Source organism: Pteropus vampyrus, unplaced genomic scaffold, assembly GCF_000151845.1.
Source record: "Pteropus vampyrus isolate Shadow unplaced genomic scaffold, Pvam_2.0 Scaffold9, whole genome shotgun sequence".
Taxonomy (NCBI): Eukaryota; Metazoa; Chordata; class Mammalia; order Chiroptera; family Pteropodidae; genus Pteropus; species Pteropus vampyrus.
This window is the reverse complement of record NW_011888790.1, coordinates 5,406,462-5,429,655: the sequence shown is the minus strand read 5'-3', so window position 1 is coordinate 5,429,655 and position 23,194 is coordinate 5,406,462.

The following is a 23,194-nucleotide window of genomic DNA, read 5'->3' as shown; positions in this document are numbered from 1 at the left end:
AAACAATTCACCTGTGAAACATTCTGAAGCTGATTGTCAATTTTTTCTTGACATCTGAAATTTTTTCTTAGATCTGAAATAACTGTTATTTTTTTTCTGAGGTTATTGGTCTAATTTCTATCTCTTTTTAAGAGAAAATGTTGGTAATTTGTATTTTCGTAGGAACTAATTTATTTTATCTAAGTCTTGTACTAGCCAAAGCATTCCTTTGTAATTTTTTAAATTGTACACCTATTCCTTTGTAATTTTGTAAATCGTACACCTATTTCCTCATTACCTCTTAATATTAATGTATTCATGAATTCTTCATGTCTCCAGTAAATAGACTTGCTCTATTGGTTTTATTTATACACACACGCATACACACACCCCAGTTATTGTGTTTTTGTTTTTCAGTTCTAAAGTTTCCATTTTAGTCTTCCTTGTATCTTCTATTTCTTAGTTTTTAAAAATTTGTTTTAGGTATGTTAACAATTGCTTGTTAGAGTATTTTTCTGATGGATGTTTTAAAATCCTGTCAGATATCTCAAAGTCTGTGTTATCTCCTTGTTGGCATTTGTTGATTATCATTTCTAATTCAAGTTGAGATTTTTCTGATTCTTTGTACGACAGGTGATTTTAATTGGATCCTGGACATTTTGGGGTATCATCGTGAGACTGTTTCCTCTTTAATCTTCTTTTGTGTAGGTAGTCATCTTGTTCAGATTCGTATTCGTTAAATGTAGACAATTATGATACACTATGCTTTTTGAAATCCTGTTTTGGCATTATTTCACTTTTGCATTCAAAGACCCTCTCTAAGAAGCCCCAAATACTTTGGATAATATCACTGTCCACTTTATAATTAGGAAAGCAAGGAGAACTATCATGTGTTTGTTTACTGTTCTTATTTAACTTTTAACATCTCTTCTTTCAAGATCTGTAATTATTTACCTTCTCCCACTGAGGGCTGCCCTAGGTAATTTTTATTTATCCCACCTAGACCAGCTATGTCCTCAGCAGCTAATTAGAAAGGAGGTATTTCGCTTTTTAATACTCCCACAAATCTTTCTAAGATAAAAAATCTTGCAGAGGGGCTCTCTCACCCTAAGCCCTCACTCCATAAGACAGCCTGAGATTCTAACTCCTGTCTCCCAGTCACTCCTTTCCCACAGCCCCACCTTTCTCCCTCCTCTAGAGACACTGGACTGCTTTCCAGAGAGGGTATTTGCACTCACAGTTTAGCAACAGCTGTTGCTAATTAACTCATTCAAATTGCTCCTCCTAGAAGAGTGATGTAATAGTTTCTAAATATTGGCTAGAACTTCAGCTTTTGAGCATGGTGAGATGATTCAACTGGCAAAGCATGGAGTAAAATCAAAGCTAAATAACTTTCTCCCCTATGCTTAGGCTCTAGACTCCAGGAAGGCCATCGGGGCTGTGGGAAAGAGGGAGGGAGAGAGAGAATTAAAACTCCAGAACTTTATGGAGCGAAAGCCCAAAGACTCCTGAGAAACTCCAAACCTCAAAAAGATTTGGGAGAGTATTAAAAAGTTAGTTAAATGCATATATTCTAGTTAACAACTGAGAACACAGCTGGACTAGGTGAGATGTGAAAATGGCCTAGGACAGCTGTAGGTGGAAAAGAAAATAATAATAGAACTTGAAAAAAGAAGAGATGTTAAAAATTAAGTGATAAGAATAGTAAACAAACAAATGGACAATTTTCTTGCTTTCCTCATTTGAAAGCAGACGGTAATGTTAGCTAAAGTATGTGCTGGGCTTCGCAGAGAGGCTTTTGTATGAAAAAAATTTTTTCGATGCCAAAACTAGATTTTAAATCGTCTTATATATTGTAATTACTTAAATTTAATAAATGAATAATATACATTATAAATTAATACATTTAACAAAACAATATGATTGTATTCTTCATGAGAAAATTCTAGATTTTATTAAAAAAAATTCATACCCATGATGTAGTCTTCTCAGTCTAAAGTGTATGATGAACGTTCCCTTCTTTCAGACCTGCAGTGGGGCTGTTGGATGGAATGTGGGAACTTCATAGGACATGGAGGCCTTATACACGGGAAGCTTGGAGCGGAGATACACCCTTCCCATTCTACTGGCCTAGTAAGTAATGTGTTGAGCAAGGTGAGCCTGCTCCTCTCTGCTGTTCATGCGGGAACTTGTTTCAACTGTGCTTCTCTTGTTAGGTAGATCAGTGACCTGCGGGCAGCCTAGTGCAGAGTAAATATGTGGGATCTCAAACTTTTTTGAGACTGGCTATGTGATGGGTGATGGGAGGGTAGTAGGAATGGGAAGAGAGGAAAATACGTTTCTGCAAGCAAGAAATGAGGGTCTAGGTCCCTAATTAGTTGAGGCAATGAGGCCTCTGGTCTATAGCTTTGCTGGGCTTGTACCTCAGAGATGACTGTGCAATTGTGTGTGTGCAGTGTGTTTATTGGCTTGCATTGTGGCTGTCTGTGTGTGTCTGTCCTTGTGCCTTCAGCTTCTTGTCTATTCCATAGGTATCTCGACATCTGGCCTCTGCCTAGCCCAGCCTATTTTCCAGTCCCCTTTCCTGCTCTCCTATCTTGCTTCTGCTTGTGGGTTTGATTTTTTGATTAAGGAGCTCTGAGAAAAATCCATTTCTTTATCCACCAACCCCGAAAATTCCTCTTACTGTCTCTGTCCTTTTTATCCAACGTGGCTCCCAGAAGATCTGATAAATGAGTTTGCTCTGAGGAGGCGCAATGCCATTCCTCCGAAAGCATTTTCTTCTTAAGAAGCAACAAAGCTTCATGTCAAACAAAGCGATTTCTAATTGTGCAATTTTTTTCGTACCAGTAGATAAAGAGACTGTGCTGGGACAAGTTCAGAGAGAGAGAGATCTTCTTTGCATTTAGAATTTTAATTTAACAAATAAATCATTTTCTTATCTATAAAATGCAGATTATAATATCTATGCAAAAGAATTTTTGAGGTTTAAAGTGAGATACTGAGTACACCCAGCCCGGTGCCACGTACACAAGTAAGTATTTGATAATGTCTGCTGCTGCTGCTGCCGTGGCTGCTGTTACTCAGTTTTCTCTGCACCAGGCACTGGGCTAGGCAATGGGAGAGACCACCTGGTACAAGAGTAACCAAACAGTTCTCCAGACCTCTACGAGCTCAGCCTAAAGAGAAATCATTTCATTTAGACAGCTTAGCTCACTCTCCCCCAAAATGTTATTATATGTTACCTCCCTTAACTCTCTCATTTTTGCCACGTATGTGTAATTTTCTTAGTCTCTGAGAGACTAGGGGATTCCAAATGACTTGCCCAAGGTCCACACCCATTTGGAACAGATGTTTTTTAAGTGAACATGATGCAAAGGCATGGAGATCACAGAAAAATATATTTAATACAAATAATCATAACCCAATTACTGAATTCAGAGCTCTAAGACAGGAGTACCAGTGAAACCAAGAGAAAATGCCTCAAAATTTTTTACTCAAAACATGCATTTGAGTTGGGGTTCAGAAAATAGGATCACTGTAAATATAACAGGAAGTCATAAAAAATGCTTCTTATAGCTGAGATTTTATTCATGTTATCACATTGGAAGAGCCGTATACCAGCCTCCCCTCCACTCTCAATCTCTCTGTGTTTAAATGGGGTGAAGGTTAGTAGAGAGATACCCAGCATGAGTAGTTAGAGAGTAAAATGAGCTCTATGTTGTAGTATATCTTCCATAAAAGTGAGTACTTAATTAATTCAAGCACACACCTGTCATTTTAATTATGATTCTGTCAATAAATTTTAGTGCCTATGAGAGGTGCCAAAGTGGAATTACATGTCATCTTTCCTGGCACAATAACAAAAAAGGATGAACTCTGCAGTCACTGGCTATATTTTCTTTGCCTCCATATGAGACCTGAATACCAGAAGCCAGGATTCTAATTTTTCATGGTTTGTTCCTCATATTTCACAGGGTTTTTTTTGCTATTGCGTATGTGATCTATTTTTCTATTTAATGGTTAATTGGTTATTCCTAACATATACCACTACATTTTCATGGCTTGTTTCGGCAACCCAAGATTTGAACTTCTCTTAAAGATCACTCTATTGCTAGATTACCCTGAGGATGGAAAGATGACCATGATGGTGACAGAAGAGGAGGTTGCAACGGGGAAGGGCAGGGTGCAATTTTCTAGAAACAGTGTGGTAGAGGCACCTGGACCCTGAGGCGTGACATTGGAGGAGCTCTGAAAGTCCAGCCCTGAGCACTACTGGGACTGGGAAGGGGCGACAGTGAGGTCTTCACTACAGAACGCCTGACCCCCAAATACTCACTCATATGGTGTTGCTGGGCATTTCTGTTGTGTGGCTTCAGTCTCTCATTCTCCAGCCCTCCCACGAATTCTGCGAACTGGCTGATATCCCTTAATACGTTTCCTTCTTCTTTAAACCAATTCTAGCCCCTTACCTAGTCTCAGTGGATTGCTCTGTAGCAGTTAAAAAGAATTCGAAACGTTATACACACTGACATGAAATGCCCAAAACGATGTTATGCGACAAAAGTAAAATGCAGTATCACAAAACAAAATGGCATACTTCTTCATGTATGTATATATTTGTGAATGTGGAGATAACTTTTGAGAGACTACAAACCCAAATGATAACCGCAGCAGCCTTTGGGGAGGGGAGTGAGAGTAGGGAAGAGAATAGGGGAAATACCCTTTGACTTTTCCATTTTTTTCTGTATACTTTTTAAAAAATTTTTACAAGGAGAATGCTTTCAAATATTGCTTATGTACTCAATGCAGCAAAACAAACATAAAAAAGAAAATCAGTGGGCCAGCACATAGCAAATGGAATACAGGAGACACCAGCCCCATATCAGCTTGATTCCACTGAGCTAATAGTTTAAGCACTATACCCTGTACTAAATACAGTGGAGACAAAGATAAAGAAGGGCGGGCCCCTCTGCTCCCAGTGGGCTGGACAGACAGACACATAAACAAATAAATACCATATAGCGTTGTCAGTGGAAGGATAAAAATACAAAGGGGGTTTGTAAGGAGCCCTGGGAAGGGTCCTCCTAACTCACCCCAGGAAGCACAAAAGGGCACAGCGTAAATATCCTTGAGAAGGTGACATGACTCTCCAAGTCTTGAAGAGTAAGATAAAAGAAGGGAAGGAAGGGTTCAGAGTGTGCCTCAGGTATTCCATAAAGTGTGAACATGATTATAATTCCCCTCTAGCTCATCTTCAACACAGTTGTTTTCACCCCCCATGTGGACAAGACAGCCATAAAGCAAACCATATCAGAGGGAGCTGTGAATGACTGGAGGCACAATCAGAGCATTCAGTCTGAACCGAAGCAGCCACAGGGCAGCACAGGCAGGTTCCAAGTCCAACTCAGGGACAGCTGTCTTCATCACTGGGAGTAATGCTGAAACCTAGAGGCTTCCTTGAGGCAGCTTTGGCATCACTACCACCAGCATCTTTTTCAGGCAGTGTGTGGGCGTTTACTGAGAGTTTACTGTGTTATAAACTCTTGAGACCTTTTGTACAAAGATTGTAGGATCAGGTTGGGTAAGCTCTGATGGATAAACCAGCCAAAGCTTGTCTTCCCGTCCTGCGCCCTAAACATGCAGCCTTGTCCCACTTACTTTTTATTGTCTCCTTTATTCCTTATTCCTTTCCCTCACGGTTCCTTCTTGGTGCCTTCACGGTGTCTTTCAGAGGGCAGGACCTCCCAAAGCCTGTCCCCTAACTAGTTCTTCCCAGCTTCTATTTGAACATCCGGACTTTTCCTTTGTCTCAGAAGCCAATCTGTGGCACTACTAGCCTGACTTCTCTCAGTCTAGCTAAGTCTTGGGGCCAATCTAATTAGGTCAACCTGCTGATGCGGTGATGGAGGATAATGGCTCGATGAGTTATTCCCTACAGGTAAGAGATTCATATTTTAACCAAGTCTCCAGGGCAAACGATCTCTTAGCCCAAGGAGGGACACCAATACATGGAAAATTTAATCACAGTTTGCTCTCCCCCTGCCATCCTGCTCAGAATTAATCGTTTGTGCTGTGCACCTGTTGTGCTAAGTCACCCTCTTCTTCAGTCCTGTTAGGCGCCTGTGTCTGTCTCCATTTTAGCATGCGAGCTGCATGAGGGTAGCACTCAGCACGAGCCTGCTAAGCTCAATGAAAGTTGGCTTAAACTCACCTAACAATTTCTGTTGAACTCTGGCTGTGAGCAAGGTACTCTAGTTCTGGGGACGAAAAGGGAACCTGCTCTGAAAGAGGAAATCTACTGTGTGCAAAACAGTTCTGCTTCCTGCTTTTGAAGGATTTCCATCCAATAGGAGAGAAGACATAGTCCAAGAATATATAAACCCTCCACAAAGCCAGACATACATAGATAACAGTGCTTCCCACGTCACAGCAACATCTCAGCTGAGTGAAACGTAAGTGCAGGTTTCAGGTCTCTAGTATTGGAAGGAGAACAGGCTTATATTCAAATAGAAAAGTTTTTTTTCCTCTCTCCTTAGTTTTCTATTTTATTATGAAGCATTTTGAACAGTAAATGCACTTTCAAAATATACTTTTCAAAATATAGAAAATATCTTTACCCACACCACCTAGACTCGGTGATCATTAAACATTTTGGCATATTTACTTCATTTCTTTCTTTTTTAAATAAAGAAATAAAAACTACAGATAGCAGGCCCTTTCAAATCTGTCACTAATCCTATTTCCCTGCCTCTTCCCCAGATATCACTATTCTTCTAAAGTTGTGTCTCCTTCCCATGGAGATTTTTAATTCTCGCGATCCATTTTTGTGCTCCAGAGATATATATAGTGTTGATGATGTCTTTTTAGAATTTACATGAATGCATTCATACTGTAGGTATTTTTTGAAAAAAAGCTTTTTTAGTCAATATTTTAACTGCTTTATGTTATTTATTTGTCATAGTATCTCAATTTACTTGTCCATTCTTTCATCAATAAACATTTGGCTTGATTCTGCTTTCCTCTATGTCTCCTAGAAGTGGAATTGCTGGCACATGAGGCATAGGCATCTTCAATTAAAATGGTTGGCGAATGATATTTTGTTTACAAACAGCTTTCCAATCTTTATAAATATTTAGATTTTTTTCTTCTTATTATTTTAAAAAATTCCCTCAAGACATTATGCATCATCAATGAAGAGCAAATTTGATCACACGTTCAAAAACTACATCAAAATATTTCCCAGTTACCTTCATTCCGTTCAAATGACAAGATCACCTCATTCAGCCAGTCTCTGCCTACCTGGAATCTGTCAACGCCTTCATTAGGGACTTGCGTATCAGCTTGAAATTGTGTATTGGGAAGAGTCTGAGAAACTTGTCTGGTAAGAAATATAAGGGATTCCAAGGAAGGAACTATCTGGTGGTAACATGATTATTCTCCCATATTAAGAAAGTACATTGACAAAAATGTGTCTGTGATTTATGTTTCTTAACATAAATTTCAAAATTCAGAAATTATACATTCCAAAGCACACTTGAGGGAGAGGCTACACCACTACCTCAAAATGCTACCATTGTCCAAAACAATTCTTCAGAACCACTCAATTTTTGCAATATTAGTTTATTTAATAGTCATTCCATATTTAAAATAAAATGATGAGATTCTGGGAAACACGGGAGAATGAGAGATGTCCTCAAATCTCTCCTCTTGAAACAACAATAAGCTGAACATTTAAAACTCAACAAAAATACCCAAACTGCACACCAGCATGTCTGAGCGTGGAATCTGCACATAAGAGCTACCACAGGTCAGAACCCTGTGTGTCAGGCAGTGGACTGCTGCCTTTTGAAGCCACTGGAGCTCCCTGTAGGGGGAAGGAGAGGGAAGATGATGCAGCGACTTCCCTGAACAGCCCTGCCTCGGAGAGTTTGTGAGTTCCGTGCAGCCAGCAGAAGGGCCCAGTCATCAGGCAGAAGGCAGAGAAGTGGACGCAGAAAAACAACAGTTGCTTTTTGTCGACCACGGTTGCAAAACCAAGGCTGAGCTGCAGTCCCCCACTCCCAACTCAGAGGGTCCCTCCCCCCATATCCTCTGAGATGGAACACCGCAGAACCCCAGAGGAATCTGAGCAAATGCTACTGAAACGGTTGCTAACACTGACAGGGACTGAAACTGAGGATAACGAGCATGATTAAATATCTACAAGAAAATAAAGGCATTATATAAAGGCATTATTAAGGCTTTATATAAAGCAGGAATCCAAGAGGCTTAGATGCCACCTACTGGAAACCAAAAGAAAAGTGCCTTCTTTGCAGCAGGCCAAAGAGAGACCTTTATATAATAAAATCTTCTTTCTGGAAAAACAGCAGAATACACTTCCATTAATGCCTAGGCAGAGAAATAGTCTATTAAACACCACGAACAATCAAGGTGGCAAGGCATTTCAGAAAGAGAGAGAAAAATCTCCAGAAAATAAGCTTACAGACATAGAAATATGTGACTTAAATGACAGAGAATTCAGGATGGTACTTCTGAAAAAACTCAGTAAATTCTGAAATGAGTCATATCAACAATTTCAGGAATTGGAAAAACAACTAGGTGAAAATAAAATGATGAAGCACTTTTTAGGGATTAGGCATTATTTTAGGTTCTTTAAATTGATTAAATCTCTTAACCTTTACTATAGCCTTTAGAGATAGGTATTTTTTATATCCCTTTTACAGGTGAGGATATGGATGCTGGGCTGGGGTGAATAACCTGCCCAAGATGACACAGCCACAACATGGCAGAGGTGGTACTTCAAACCAAGTCTCACTGGGCTCCAGAGCCCATGGTGTTACATGAAGAGAGATGACACAAATTTTCAACTTCAAAAAAATACATACATCCCATTTCTGCCCAAAGGGATCACTTGAATCTAATCAAGAGAAAACAAACAAAATTGATGGAGATCTCTCAAAACGACTGATATGTACTCTTCAAAAATATTGATGTCATGAAAGACAAGAGCTGAGGAAATGTTCCAGATAAAAGGAGATTCAAGAGACATGACAACTAAATGTAATACGCTATACTGAGTTGGGGCGGAGGAAGGATGAAAGCTATCAAAATAGTACTGGGACAACTGGCAAAATGAAGCACAGAACGTACTTTAGAAAACAATATTAAATCAACATTAAATTTCCTGAATTTAATCATAGTCATTATGATTATGAAGGAAAATATCCTCGCTCTTGGAGGACACATTTCTTTCGCTATTAGTAATACTGATTACTTCTAACATACTCACAGATTACTTGTGATTCTGTTATGAATATCTTGTTATCTTTGGGCAATTAAAAAATGAAGGTATGGTGTGACTAGAGGGATTTCAATTTTTTAGTAAATGAAATTTATTGCATGCATATGGAATGGATCATGGAATCAAAGAAAGAATGGGAACAACCAGGCTGGAGAGAAAAGGAACTGGCATTTGACAGTGCCACTTTGAAGAATTTTGTGGGTTTCTTCAGTGTGAGCACCTTGACCCCTTAATCATTAACTGTTCGCTATAAGGGCGGTGACTACATTCCACCTTATTAAATGCCAATTACATTCTTAGTTTTCAAACATGGCATTTGTGCCTAAATTCAAACTGTTAAGTTGTATTAAAAATGCATTAGCTTGCTTTTAATTTAAAGCCTACAGCCTTCAACTATTTAGGGGCCAAAGGGAGAAAATCCCATTACAACATTTCAAATTAAGTTGCTGTGGTAGGAGAGGGAAGTGAAGGAAGGCCTACAGGTCCTATAAATATAATCTTTTGAGACATAACCTGAGGAGGACTTCTCCGTGAGCTCCTCCCCCAGATGCTTAGACCTGCCTAGGGCCCCTCCTTGGGAGTCCACTAGTATCTCTTTGGCACTTACTTAGAATATTTGATTATCTTGTCAGGGGCCATCATGGCTGTCTGTCTGACCCATGAACTATATGTGTCTCAAGGAAAAATACTGGAAATTATTTCCTTTGACCTCCAGTGTCTAACTTAGTGCCTGGCATACAGAAGGAGTTCCATAGATATTTAATGAATTAATCTAAATTCCTTAAAAAAAAATCATGTCTATAAAGCACGTCTATGTGCACTTATGTGTGTCTCTGTATCTATATCTAAAAATCAGAGTCCGAAGACTCCAGTGGCCATCCTGCTCACCTTTTTATTTCAGATAGAATTCGAATAAGCTCATCTAATAAGTTTCCTGCTTAAGAAAAAAAAGTTGAAACCAAAAAAGAGGGAACGTAGACTGCTTCTAGAAGGAAATATTGATAGCTGCAATAAGTAAAAGCCTGGTAGAGATGAGAGAAAGGAAATTAGGAAAAGTGTAAGAGTCTGGAGATATTTACTGTAATTGATGTCTGTAAGGACAATGCTGATTCACCAAAAGATGATTAGACTGTGCTCCATATACTCTGGTTGAGCGGGCAGAGAAATATATAATGTTTTTAGAAGTTAAAAGAAAAATGTTATGCAACATTTTTTTTCTTTTGAACATGTCACCGCTGTCCAAAGTTTAATAGATGAGGAACTGCTATATGTGTTTTTATTAATTGTTTTTGCTGAACACTCATATGGTCCCTGCTTATAATTTTAAAGCAGATGAATTAGAACATTTTGTATTTCTCCCTTCCAAAAAGATCCCACCAAAAACGAATTACTTTTCTGGCTCTTGGCCAAATTTTGTCAGAAATAAAACATGACTTTCTTCAGGCACCTTAGCAACCTCCCTGAGAAGCGATTCAAGAGACAGGCGTTGCTTTCCCTCCTCCCACACACTTTCAGCATGTAAACACTGCTGCAGCCTGCGTGGCAGAGGCAGGTCAGAAAACAGGGCTTTCTACCCTTCAGCCCTCTTCCTGCACCACTAGCTCCCTGCCTCCTGAATTCTTGAAGGGTGACAGTCTGGTACAAACAGCCTTTGTCAGTCTCCACCGTCACAGGATATAAACGCCCAGAATCACAGGGGTAAAAGGCACAGAAGCACCAACACGGGGTCGAGGAGCAGTTCGTGCAAACAGCTTCACAGGCGGCCTCAGTGGGAGCCCCTGCCTGCATTTCCAGGACAGCACACTTGCCATGCCTAACTTTCAGAGCTCAGAAACAGCTGTCTCGGCCACCCAGTTCCAAATTCCTTTGGCCTGAGGCCTTATACAGATTCCCTGCCTCTCGTATCCAAGGCTTCCAGCCTTTCAAAGCAGCAGATACCGCTGCCCCCAGCCCAGCCACTCCTGCCAGCTGGTTCACTGTCTCCTCCTTAGCTCCCAGAGTCCTCACCAGGGAAATTGGGGTTGACAAGCTCCTTGGGTTCCACCCAGTTTCTCAGTTCTTGGCCCCACTCTGAGGAATCCAGCCTCATCCTTCACAGCAAATCTACCCTCCCTCCTTTGCCAGAGCCCTCTGCACCATGGTGAGGGAATTGTTGGACTGTTGCTCAGGCCTTGGGATCAGGCTGTGTCAATAAAGACCATAAGGAGAACAGAACAGAAAGTCATCATGTGCGCTCAAGAGAGATCACCCCAAAATCCAAGCAGCCCCTTAGGTTTAGAAACACAGTAGTGGCCTGTTCATTAACTTTTCTGATGTTTTTGAGAACTAAGAACTGTGTGACTAGGTACTTATATTCTAATCCTTGCCTTCTAATAACCACTTTTTAAAAACAAACAATTGACACCACTTAATCACATCACAAATCTCTATATGATTTTAGACATGTAGGACATTTAGTATAATTTTTCATATTTCTTAACTCAGTGATTAAAGCGGTTCAGAGATCAGAATAGATCTTTGGAAAATATGTTCACCAGAGGTCCAGTATCTGCTTAACTGGAAACAAGTTCATAAAAGAGGCAGAATGGCAGATATGAGTTATGAGGAGAGGGAAGAAATAGGATATGATATTTACTGATGCTCAAATTTGAACTGGCAAAAAGTGTCCCAATGCCTACTAATTTCTTACCTCCCTATACTTCTTTCCTGTCCAGTGCTGCCACATGGAGCCTTCTTCAAAATGAAGTCAATCATGAGGCAAACATAGTATCAGTGTTGTGTGGATGGGTCACGGTATAGGTCTGACACACAGGCCAGTCTTGGGAATACTGGATTATCATAACCAGCTACCAAGAGTCCTATGTGTATGATGATACCCAAGCCCAACTGAAAGAAATGGTGAAGGGGACATTTGCTATCTTAGCCAGGACACTGAGATTAACCTTCCAGGTAAACAGAAGAGAATAAGGCTGCCCCAATCCCCAGGAACAGAGTATTATCCAGGAGGACAATGATTCCCTGGGACAGGCCACAGCTTGTGGTACCTACAGACTCTCAGGAGAGGAGTGCTTTTGGGTGTGACACTGCAGGGCAACTGGAAATACGGAAGGAAAGCATGGGTCGCCAGAGCACATCATTGTTACCACCTGGGGAAGACATGACCACAGTAAGAAAGAATGAAGCCAATGGAAACCAAGGCGAGAGACTAACATGGAGTGAGCCCCCTGATGACCTTGCTGGAAACCCTAGATTTACTCGTGGCTGCCAGTTCTACTCCTGGAGTTCCCAGCTATGTGACCCATTTTGGTTAAACTGAATTGAGTTGATTTTCTGTCACATACAACCAGAATAAACTGACAAACTTGATAGTTTTTTGGCAATATGTATTTACCTTTTCAGTACTATGTGAACAGAACCATAGAAAGGAGAGCTCACAACTCAAAAATTCTGAAGAACAGTAATCTAGAGTATAGAGAGACAGAATAAAAGGATCATGGAAGTGAGGGAATTGTTTCCACGATATATATAGCTTGTGTTATAAATAATAACGATAGCTAATTACATCCGTTCTAAGCATGATATTCTTCTGAATACCTTTATATATTAATTCACTCAATCCTCCCAAAAACCCAATGAGATCGCTAATATTATTGTCCCCATTTTTCAGGTGATGATAATCAAGGCATAGAGCGTTTAAGTAACTTACCTGATGCTACATAGCTAGAAATGGAAGACCTGGGGTTCAAACTCAAGGTAATCTGGTTCATCAGGCTTAACCACTACACACACAGAGTCTCTCCTTAAACAGAAAGAAATATGTTGTCACGACTGGTGTATTGGAAGTCCTGCTTATAAAAACTATGATAAATATCTTGCTTCCTTTGATCTATTGCTTTAGTCTCTCAATGATTGATTTCCTTGGAGGAGCAAGCCACATAAGAAAATGAAAGGCCAATAAGCAAAAGCCTACTGAATTAGGTTTATTTGTTGGTATGTTGAGATAGAGAACTATAAACCACTTTGCTCACTCACTTAAAAATTTTTAAGAACAAAACAATGAAACTTGTCAAAAGAGAAAACATAAACAGAACCTACACTTGGGTCTTCATTTTAACCATTCAAATAAAGGAAAATATGAGAAAGGGAAAAGAAGGTAACATAAGGAGAGAAAGGGGCTAGGAGAAATTGCAAAGATATAAAAGAGATTGAAACAGCAAAGCAGAGAAGGACAGACATTAAATAATTGAAAAAGAAAGCAATATACACCTGCAGATTAGACTTGCCCACAAAAGAGAAAGTCACAGTGGGGGCGGAGGATAAAGAAAGAGAGGAGGGGAGAGAGAGAGAGAGAGAGAGAGAGAGAGAGAGAGAATACTGTCCACAGAAATAGAGCTAGACTGTCAGTTCCCTGAGTATATAAGTACCACGTCTGTTTTGTTTGCTGCTGTTTCCCCCAGAGCCAAGCACAGTGCCTGACACAGACACTCAAGAACTAGCTGTTGGCCAAATAAATGAAAAAGCAAGACAAAGAAAGCTATAGAAGGCAACAGATAGGAAAGAAGCCTGAGTACTCATCAAGCATATAGCACATGGAATTAGGTGGGCCTGGGTTTAGATCTGGGCTTTGCATCTTCAGATTTGTATGATTTGGGGGAGTGTACTCACTACTTTTAAGATTTTTATGTCTGTTTCTTCATATGTAAAAATAAGGCTACATTCCAGGTTTTTAGCTATTTTTCTCTTATCTCCAAACCACTCTTTCATACTCTGCTTTGGGTTGCTGGGGCTGCAGCTCTGCAGACCACATTACACTTTGCCAACTGGCTGAGAAGGAAGAAGGGCCTTGTTCCTCCCACCTGCTTCTGTTCTTGAGAGCGTTGTTTCTCCAAAGCCTCTTCACCACAGTGTCAGCAGTTCTTTTCTGTAGCAGCAACTAAACCCAGTTTGTAGTTTTTCTAACACCTGCAGAGCCAGCTTTCATGGCTCCCCCTGCCCCACTCAGAGATTCCAGCACCAGCAGAGGCCTGAGGCTCAGGTCTGAAGCTCCCCTCCTTTATATTTCTACGTTTTAATAACTCCAGCCTCTTCCCTTTGTTCCCCAAGCCCTAGGGGTGCTGGCTGCTTCTTATAGCTGCTGCCTCCTTGATACCTACAGCCCTCTTTTTACCCTTTTAGTTAGCAGTTGTCACCTTTATACCTACCTGGTTAACAATTCTTTCTATTCCATTTTCCCTGTTTAAATAACTAGTATGACTTCTCTCTCCTGCCTGGACCCTGATTGAAACAGAGTAACACTTACATCTTTGAGTCGTGAGGCTAGATGTGTGAAGTGCTTAGAATACTGACTGTCATAAGAACTCAGTAAGTATGAGCTATATATAATATATAGAGACACAGTAGAACAGTTAGACAATATACTAGAGATGGCACAGATGGCTTTCATGGAGCAATACCTTGACTTTATGACTTTTGAAGACTTTGACAGGTGCGCTCTGCCTTTATAGCTACAGGCGCAGATAAAGTATCCAAGTCAGATGGCACACGTCATTCAATCTAAGACACCACTGATTGTCACACACACCATTCATTTTGTGTGTCACTAAGAAAATTAAAAACTACTACCAATTAAATATGGTATAGCATAGATTGAGGCTCATTCTGATATTAGAAGTATTAAAATGTAAAAATAAATGTGTGTCTCAGAATTGATGAAACATTGTATTTACATTGAACATGGTGAATTTTGGGTAGCCGTTGAATGGATCTATAGTCAGTCTTTATCTCTTCCTCTGTAGTCTGTAGTACCAACATCACACACACACACACACACACACACACACACACGAAAGGCGAAGAAGAAGAAAAGCATTTCCTGGCCCTGTATAGATCTTTATTTGAGAGTCCTTGAGAAAGCCAACAATTGGAAATTGACCCCAACAAAATAAATTTTTCATTTGGTTTAGCCTGCCTGTTTTAACTTACCTTACTTACCCCTCACCCACCTTCTAGTTTTCTGAGCAAAATAATCTAGCACACAAACCACAGGCAAATCAGAAGTTTGTTTTCTGTTCAGACTCAGAAGGAATGGAAACCTAAAGTGGAAAGTGTCCTAGCTTGTTAGCATGACCAGTGGTCTGAACTAAAATTATCCTGTGTTTAGAACACTCTGTGGGCTTTTATGCGTCATGCTTAAGCTTCAATCCAAGTATGTTTCTGGAGTACGGTTGTAATCAGAAAAACAAGAAATGCAAAAATAACCCCTTATGAGTCAATGTATTTCCTGCTCCAAATAAGTTCTTACTATAGCTGGCCTTGGACAACCCCAGTCACATTGGGAAAACAGCCTGGAATTTACTCTACGTCATGCAAATTTAAGATCACCTGTCCAGGGAAAGAATGAGGGAGTGAGAGAGAAGGATGAGTGTGAGGCTGATTGGCAGTTGATTTGAAGAAGAAAGAAGACTAAATAAAAACTCTTCAGACTGTTTTCATTGGCCAGGTTGATTTTGTTTAATTTTCACACACTGGTCAAGTAGGAGGACAGCAGTCCATCTCTTTTCTTCCCTCCATCTTCTGACTTGATTTTAAGGTGGAAAATCACAGTAGAGCCTCCAGCCTCTTCTGAAGCTCTGTGTATTCTGCTGGCAACACTCGTTAAAAAACCCTTGCTATGCTTCTCTGTCTTAACTTTCAACTTTTTGCCTGGCATGTGTGAAGAGGAAAATTCAGCCCCAACATGCAAGAATATTGGCAAGGGGAAGATCTGTTTTATGGAGATAAGATTCTCTCTCAGAAACCTTAAAGAAATCGCTGGTAAGAACACATAAAGGAAGCATGAAGAGGGAGTTAGATTAATCAAGTGTTGATATGATGTGTCCTGTTTATTGCACACTTACTATGTGACTACCATTGTGCTACGCATTGGAGATTCAAAGACAAATAAGACAGTTCTAGCCTCTAGGAGCTGATAGTCTAAATAAATGTGTAAACAAGCAGCCCAAGACTTCCCAAAGGTAAAAGCAGAGTTCAAGGATCAATGCCCACAGGAACAACAGAGAAGGAAGTGAATTAAGAGGTAATCACCCCAGAGCATTTGCACCTGCTCTTCTCCCAGACTTGAAAGGCTCTCCTGAGATATCCTTATGGCTCACTCCCTCACTTATGCTCAAATAAGGACCTGCATCAGGGAGACAAAGGCAAAATGAATGAATCTGTAGGGTTTGTGCCATCCCTGAGATCCATCCTCTAATCAGAGACTAAATGTACCAAATATCTTACCATATTACTCACCAACTTCTTTGCTCACAGTACTTTTCCTCTCTACATGTGTGTCAGCTTTCCTCTGTGCTAAATCTCTCATAGGTGATCAGTACTTCTGAATAACATGTATTCTGAGATATGTCCCTTACAGAAATGTAAGTCAAGCTCCTTTCTTGGTGATTCAGTAACCAATCATGGTCTCCCTGTGCAGTAAAGACATGGCCTCCCAGAGCTCCAGGCTGCAGAGACCCTCCCAGGGAGGGTCAAGGGCAATAGTGTGCTGATGCTGGCATGGCTCACAAGAACCAATGGTTAGAGTCTTAAGAATCTTGCAAACCAATTGATGACGTGTTGGTAGCTTGAAATAGTGTGAGTATTCACCTCATGGAAATTAGCCAACGGTACAAACTGGGCTTCTTTTCCTTCTGTAAAGCTGCTTATTAAGCATTTATTAGCATGTCATTGCTAAGGATGATCCTTCTGGCTGCAAGGAACAGCTTTGGCCAAGTAGTTCCTTTAGCAAAGATGAGACTAAACGTGTGGAGGAGGACAGAGAGCAGCATCCTCTTTGATCTTATGCAAGGTGAAAGTCCTCACTGGCTCCATGCTCAACAGCTCCCGAAAGCAGGCTTCGATAAACTTTTTGTGAAGGGCCAGATCGTCAATATTTTCAGCTTTGCAATCCATTTGGTTATTGTTGCTGCTATTCGACTCAGCTTCATAGCACAAAAACGGCTGTGGACGATACGTAACCATTGGGTGTGGTTGCGTTGAATAGGTGAATTTTATTTATGGACACTGAAGTTTGAATTTCATATTATTTTCACATGTCACGCAGTATTATTCTCCTTTTGATCTTCTTTCAACAATTTATATGTATAAAAACCATTCTTAGTTCACAGCTATATACAAGCAAGCAGTGGGCTGGATTTGGCCCGTGGGCTATAGTTCCCTTAACACTACCTTGAAGAATAATATACTGAGTAGTGTCAAAAATGGAAAAGGTGATCCCTATGTCTCAGTGAACAGGAATAACAACCCTCATTATTGAGTACTTTAGGCACCAAGTGCTATCCTAAGAGCTTTATATACAGTCATTCATTTAATCCTTAAAACTATCCAAAAATAAATACTATTATTGAAGCTTACAGAAGAAAAATAACTGTGGGGTCACACAGTGGGAACATGGCAGAGCTAGCTAGGTTTGAACTCCTTTTACCTAATTTGAAAGTTAGCACAGAAGCCTATGCCACCCCAGTTTGAAATTCTGGGTCTTTTATGCAGGGGCAGGGAATAACCTTGAGCATTCGCCACTAACTCATACATGCATCCCCCTTTAGCCATCATTTGCAGCCAGCCCCTTTCCCTACTTTCTTCCTAACAGCCATCCAGTAAACTCACCCCAGAAGAAATAAGCAAAGTCACACTTGCAACTATCTTTTTTGAAGAGCTCCATAAAATATGGAAGTTGAGTAGGCCTTGCAACGTATTTCCAAAAATCAGGCTAAAAAGAGGCACCTGGGTCACATAAGTTCCTGGGCTGGACTTTGCTCTTGACTGACACAAGTCAGACAAATGACTTTTCCACCTCAGGAGCTGACAGGACAAGCTTAGAGTTCTGTTCATGTCATTTTAAAAAATAAAGCACAGAAAATTAATTCCTGAGAGGAGAGTGACTCTTAGCAGGAAAAAAAATTTGTATGTGTGTATGTATATTTATGGAAGTGATGTTTGGAATATTCAAAAATGGAAAAAAACAAATTATAAGGTTAAATTATTCTTGTAGATAAAATATCATAATTTCTGTAAGTATCTCACCACTATTTTAGTAAAAAAAATCTGGTGAAGCAAATATTGTTAATACTGTGTTGTTAAGTGTGAGATCTCAGTTTCATTGTTAGCAAAAATTTTTAAATGCCTAAAACAAAAAGTATGACAAACCAAAGATAAATTTTTTAAGAAGAACATAAATAACTGTTTAGCTTGAATTCTAAGATAAATCAGAGATTGGTGACTTGGGTATAACTGAGTGTTATCCTGGCGGTGATTTTCCAGTTTAGGTTCAGCCCTCACCGCAGATGATCCTCCATTTGGCCATTAATTTTACTCAGCTTTGAAATAAGCTCAATCTATCCTTGCCAGTAAAACTCAGAAATGCAGGCACACATTTAAAGGAAAGTTGAGTTCAACCTTGAAGATCAGAATAAACATTCAATGGCTTTTGGAGAAAGCTGATTTGTCCCCTTGGAAAGCTAGCTCTTTAAATAATAAAGTGCCATGCCTGTTTAACCTCGAAAAAGGTCAAGCTACTGGTGATGGAGCCCACGCTTCAGAAGAAGAACCAGACGTCAAAACGAGAATGGTCAAGGAGACTGATGATATATAGTGCTGCTGAGAGTCGGGGAAATAGGCACATAGGTGCACTTTGGGTGGGGGTGTAAATTAGGGCAACTTTCCTGAAGGAAAATTTGACGACATGTTGAAAAGTCTTTTTAAATAGTCTTTGACTTAGAGTCCCACTCCTAGAAATTTACCCTAAGTAAATAGTTGGAGAAATGTGTTCAGATGAACAAACAAGGTGTTAATTACTGGAGAGTTAATGGTACTGACAAATCTGGAATGACCTGAACATTTATCAATAGGAATCTGGTTAAATAATTATGGCATATCTTCACCATTAAAACCATGGTGCCATTGACTAGAATGATATGGATCTGTATCTATAGACATGGAAAGATAGATGCTTATATGTTACTAAGTTGAAAAAAATGATGTGTGCTCTGATTCTATGGGCACACACGCAGAAAAAAAAAATCTGAACAGCACATTTTTACAGCAGTTTTTTCTGAGTAGCATCAGCTTGACTTTAATATTTACATTTCTCTATACTTTCTGAATTTTCAGGAATAAGTGTGTATTATTTTCTTAATTAGAGAAAACTGTACAGAAACAAAAATTCTCCAAGAACTAGCTAGTGATATCTGGTGGTCCTCTTCCTTTAGTTTTAACACTCTAGTTAATTCTAATACAGCTTTTTCCTTCATGACATCTGCTAGTTGGTCCTCTACCATCGGGTTCTCAAGGGTTGAGATATTCAGGCCATTTTTACTTTTTTGAGGCTCTTATTGAAGGAGAAATGGCAAAAGAGGGTTACAAATTTTATAGTCTATTATAACTACATTTAACAAGTTAATATTTTGATCAAGAAAAACATTCTACATAATTTTATATGACAAATAGGATTCATGGGGAATTTTTATTTGCAGTGTACCACAGACCATGCAGTCCTATAATGGGCCACAAGTTTTAAATAGTATGATGAAGTTCTTCCTCTTCCAACCCCGTTGGAGTATCTCTGGGCCTGGCTATATAGTCCTTTGAAGGTAATATTGGAAATCAAAATATCCATTAAAATTTGAGGTCCTTTGAGAATATGCACTTGGAGTCGTATGACCCTCCTGACATCCTTGTAATAGGCTCTGCCTCTGTCCTAAGCTGGACCGACCACATCAGTACAATGGCATACCTAATTCTATCCACTCTCCAGTGTTTCTTCATTCTAGTTTTCTTAGACTATACTGAGTCTCTGGGCTTACAGCTCCCAAAATATATTCTAGGAGTTCCTCAGGTGATTTTAACACAGTGGCTCTCACATTGGAGAGTCTATCAACTCCCTCCCCCCATGAGAAATATGCCTGCCTGTTGCAGTACAGTAAGAGCCTAACGACCACATGGTGCTGTGGTTTCTCTGTTGCGTGCAGAACCAAAGTTTTGGAATACTGCCTCAGGAGCCGTGGCAAGACAACAGTGTGAGTGATGGGGAATCACAGTGCGGGGAGTGGAACAAGGAGCACTAGACACCTGCCTGTGTTCAGGAAACTCCAGGTATGGCCTGAGACCACAGCTGCACTAATATGGCATCAAGATCCAAACTAAAAGGAAGAGTCACGTCCACATTTCCACATGACTGGGAGACGATGCCCTGCCCAGATGCCATATTTGAATGACTGAGCAGGCTAAGCTTCAACATTCTCAGCAAGACAGGATTGATCATTCACAGTGATTTTCTGAAGCAGAATCAGTTGAGCCGACTGCAACAACACTCTTTGTTTTGCCAGATTCCCCTGTAATCTGGACAGGAGCAAACACTGGGAACTCAGAGTCTTCAAGTAGCTACCACGGGGGAAATTGAACAAGGGTGAGCAGCATAGAAGAAGAAACAAATTCAAGACACTTAAAAGCAATTCTGCAAGTCACGTGACCCAAAGATGGCATCAGGAATGGACACAACAGGCAAGTCTGGCAAGTGGTGCTACAAACAGGGCAGATGCTCTGGAAAACACTTTTTGTCTGTTTGCTTCTGAACCTTCTGTTCAGGGACATCAGTAGTCCATGCAAGCCTTCTCCCTTATTTTACTTATAAATTATTTGTATAAAAAATTCCATTATTACATAATTATCACACAAATTAATGTTCATTATACACACCACCACCCCCATGCTCCTTTCATCATAGGCAATCATTTTAATGTGTTTAGTGTGAATATTTTTATTTGCATATGTTTTCACAAAACACAAAATGTTTTGTGTTCATGGATTTTTAAGTTATGTAAATAGTTTTGTTAAACCTCTCATCCCGTTTTTTACCTTTCCCACTAAACATTAGCACGGCTATATGTTGCTAGATTCTGTATGGCCATGAATATGTATCTAACCTGTTGTTCCTAATCTGCTGCAAACTGCCCAATCACTTGCCTCCACAGCGTTTTACTCATCTGCCTTCCCAGTGATGGATGCTCGCAAATAATATTGCAATTAACATTGCTGTATATGTCCTCTTATGAACCTGTATGAAAATATCCTGGGATATATATCCAGGAGCTATATTGTTGGAACTGCGGATGTGCGTATACTTTATTTGACTAAATTCTGCAAGATTGCTTACCAGAATGGCTGCCAAATCTATACTTGCATGAGCACTGTGTGAAAATCCCCGTCTCCACATCCCCAGGGCAGGGAGGTAGGTCACCATATGGAGCCCTTCCCTTTTAGACTATGGACCTTTTGGGTCTTGCTCAATGCCTGAGCTCACAGCACCTGAGGAACTCCTGGCAGTTGGTACTGAGAATTCCTGTTGCTACGGCTCCCTAGAAGAAAGATGAATCAATGTGCCCCACTGCTAGTCAGTCGTTCAACAAATATTTATTGAGTACATACTAAGTGCAAAGCTCTGTACTAACAAAGAAAATATCATGGTCTGTGACTTTTTTGTATTTAGAAAATAGTGGGGAAGAATTAATGACATTAATTCAAATTCTTACTAATAAATAACCACTAGCATGTATTGTTATAAATGAGAATTTCAGGACGCCGTGGGGAACCTTATCTAAACAGGATTGAAAGCACCATGAAGGCAGAGTTTTTAACACTGTACTAGAGCTTCTAGAAGAGTACCTGATACATAGTCGGCCCTCAGAAAATAATTGCTGAATGAATGATAAAAAGAATAAAAGGTCAAGGAAGTCTTTCATAAGAACATGGCATTTGAACCAAGACTTGGAAGATGAGCAAGGGTTAGTCAGAACGCGGCAGTGGTGGTGGTACCAGGAGCTTTCTCAGAAAAGGAGTTGGGGACCGGTACTAATGACAGGAACAACTGAACCCATCTGTGGAAATGCTCTCACATGCCACCTCAAGCACATGTGCCCTGGAATGCTGAGCACCCTCAACAAGGTTTTTGGGACTACACTCAGACCTGTGATGCAGGGTCATAGATGCTAAGATCTTTGAAGCCACAGAGCAGATGACAATGTTTCTATATCATAAAGTGGTTTAAAAAAATGTTTGCAGCATAGTCAAAAGAGAACAAGTTTGGAATCACAAAGGCCTGAATTTGCATCTCCCTGCTCTATGTCTTAGCAGCCAAGCAAACGTGTATAGGTTACCTAACCTCCCTTAGTTTCTTCATGAGTTAAAAATAGGGATGCGAATACCAACCTGGCAAGGGGTTTGAGAAAATTAGATAAGGTATATCTATAAGACATATTGTGTAAAAATAAGATATATTATCATAATGATAAAAGCTAAGTCTTACTGAACACTTACCTGCTAAGCGCTTTACTTAAATTCTATGTTTTATCCCTGGTACCTACTCCCTGCCTCATAGGGTTTTGCATGCACATAAGTGCTAATGATGTCTGGCAAAAAAAAGCACTCAAAAGTGTTAGATATTATCATGTAAGTATCCCCATTTTACAGATGAGGAAACTGGAGCATAGAGAGGTTAAATAACTTCATGTTTAATAAGTGGCAGAACCAGGATCAAACACAATTTCAGCCTCCATACTTTATGCTGAAGGTAAGGCCCGGCACACAATAGGTCTCTCCTTTGAGAATTAGTTAGTAATGAGGAGCTCCAAAAAGGCCTTCAAGTGTGGACAGAACCGTCAGCAATAGTCTAGGGCAGGGGTTCCCAACTCCAGGACTGCAGATCTGTACTGGTTTGTGCCCTATTAGGAATCAGGCCTCGCAGCAGGAGGTGAGTGGTGGGCCAACAAGCAAAGCTTCATCTGTATTTGCAGTGGCTCCCCAGCACTAGCAGCATAGCCTCAGCTCCACCTCAGATCATCATGCATTAGATTCTCATAGGAT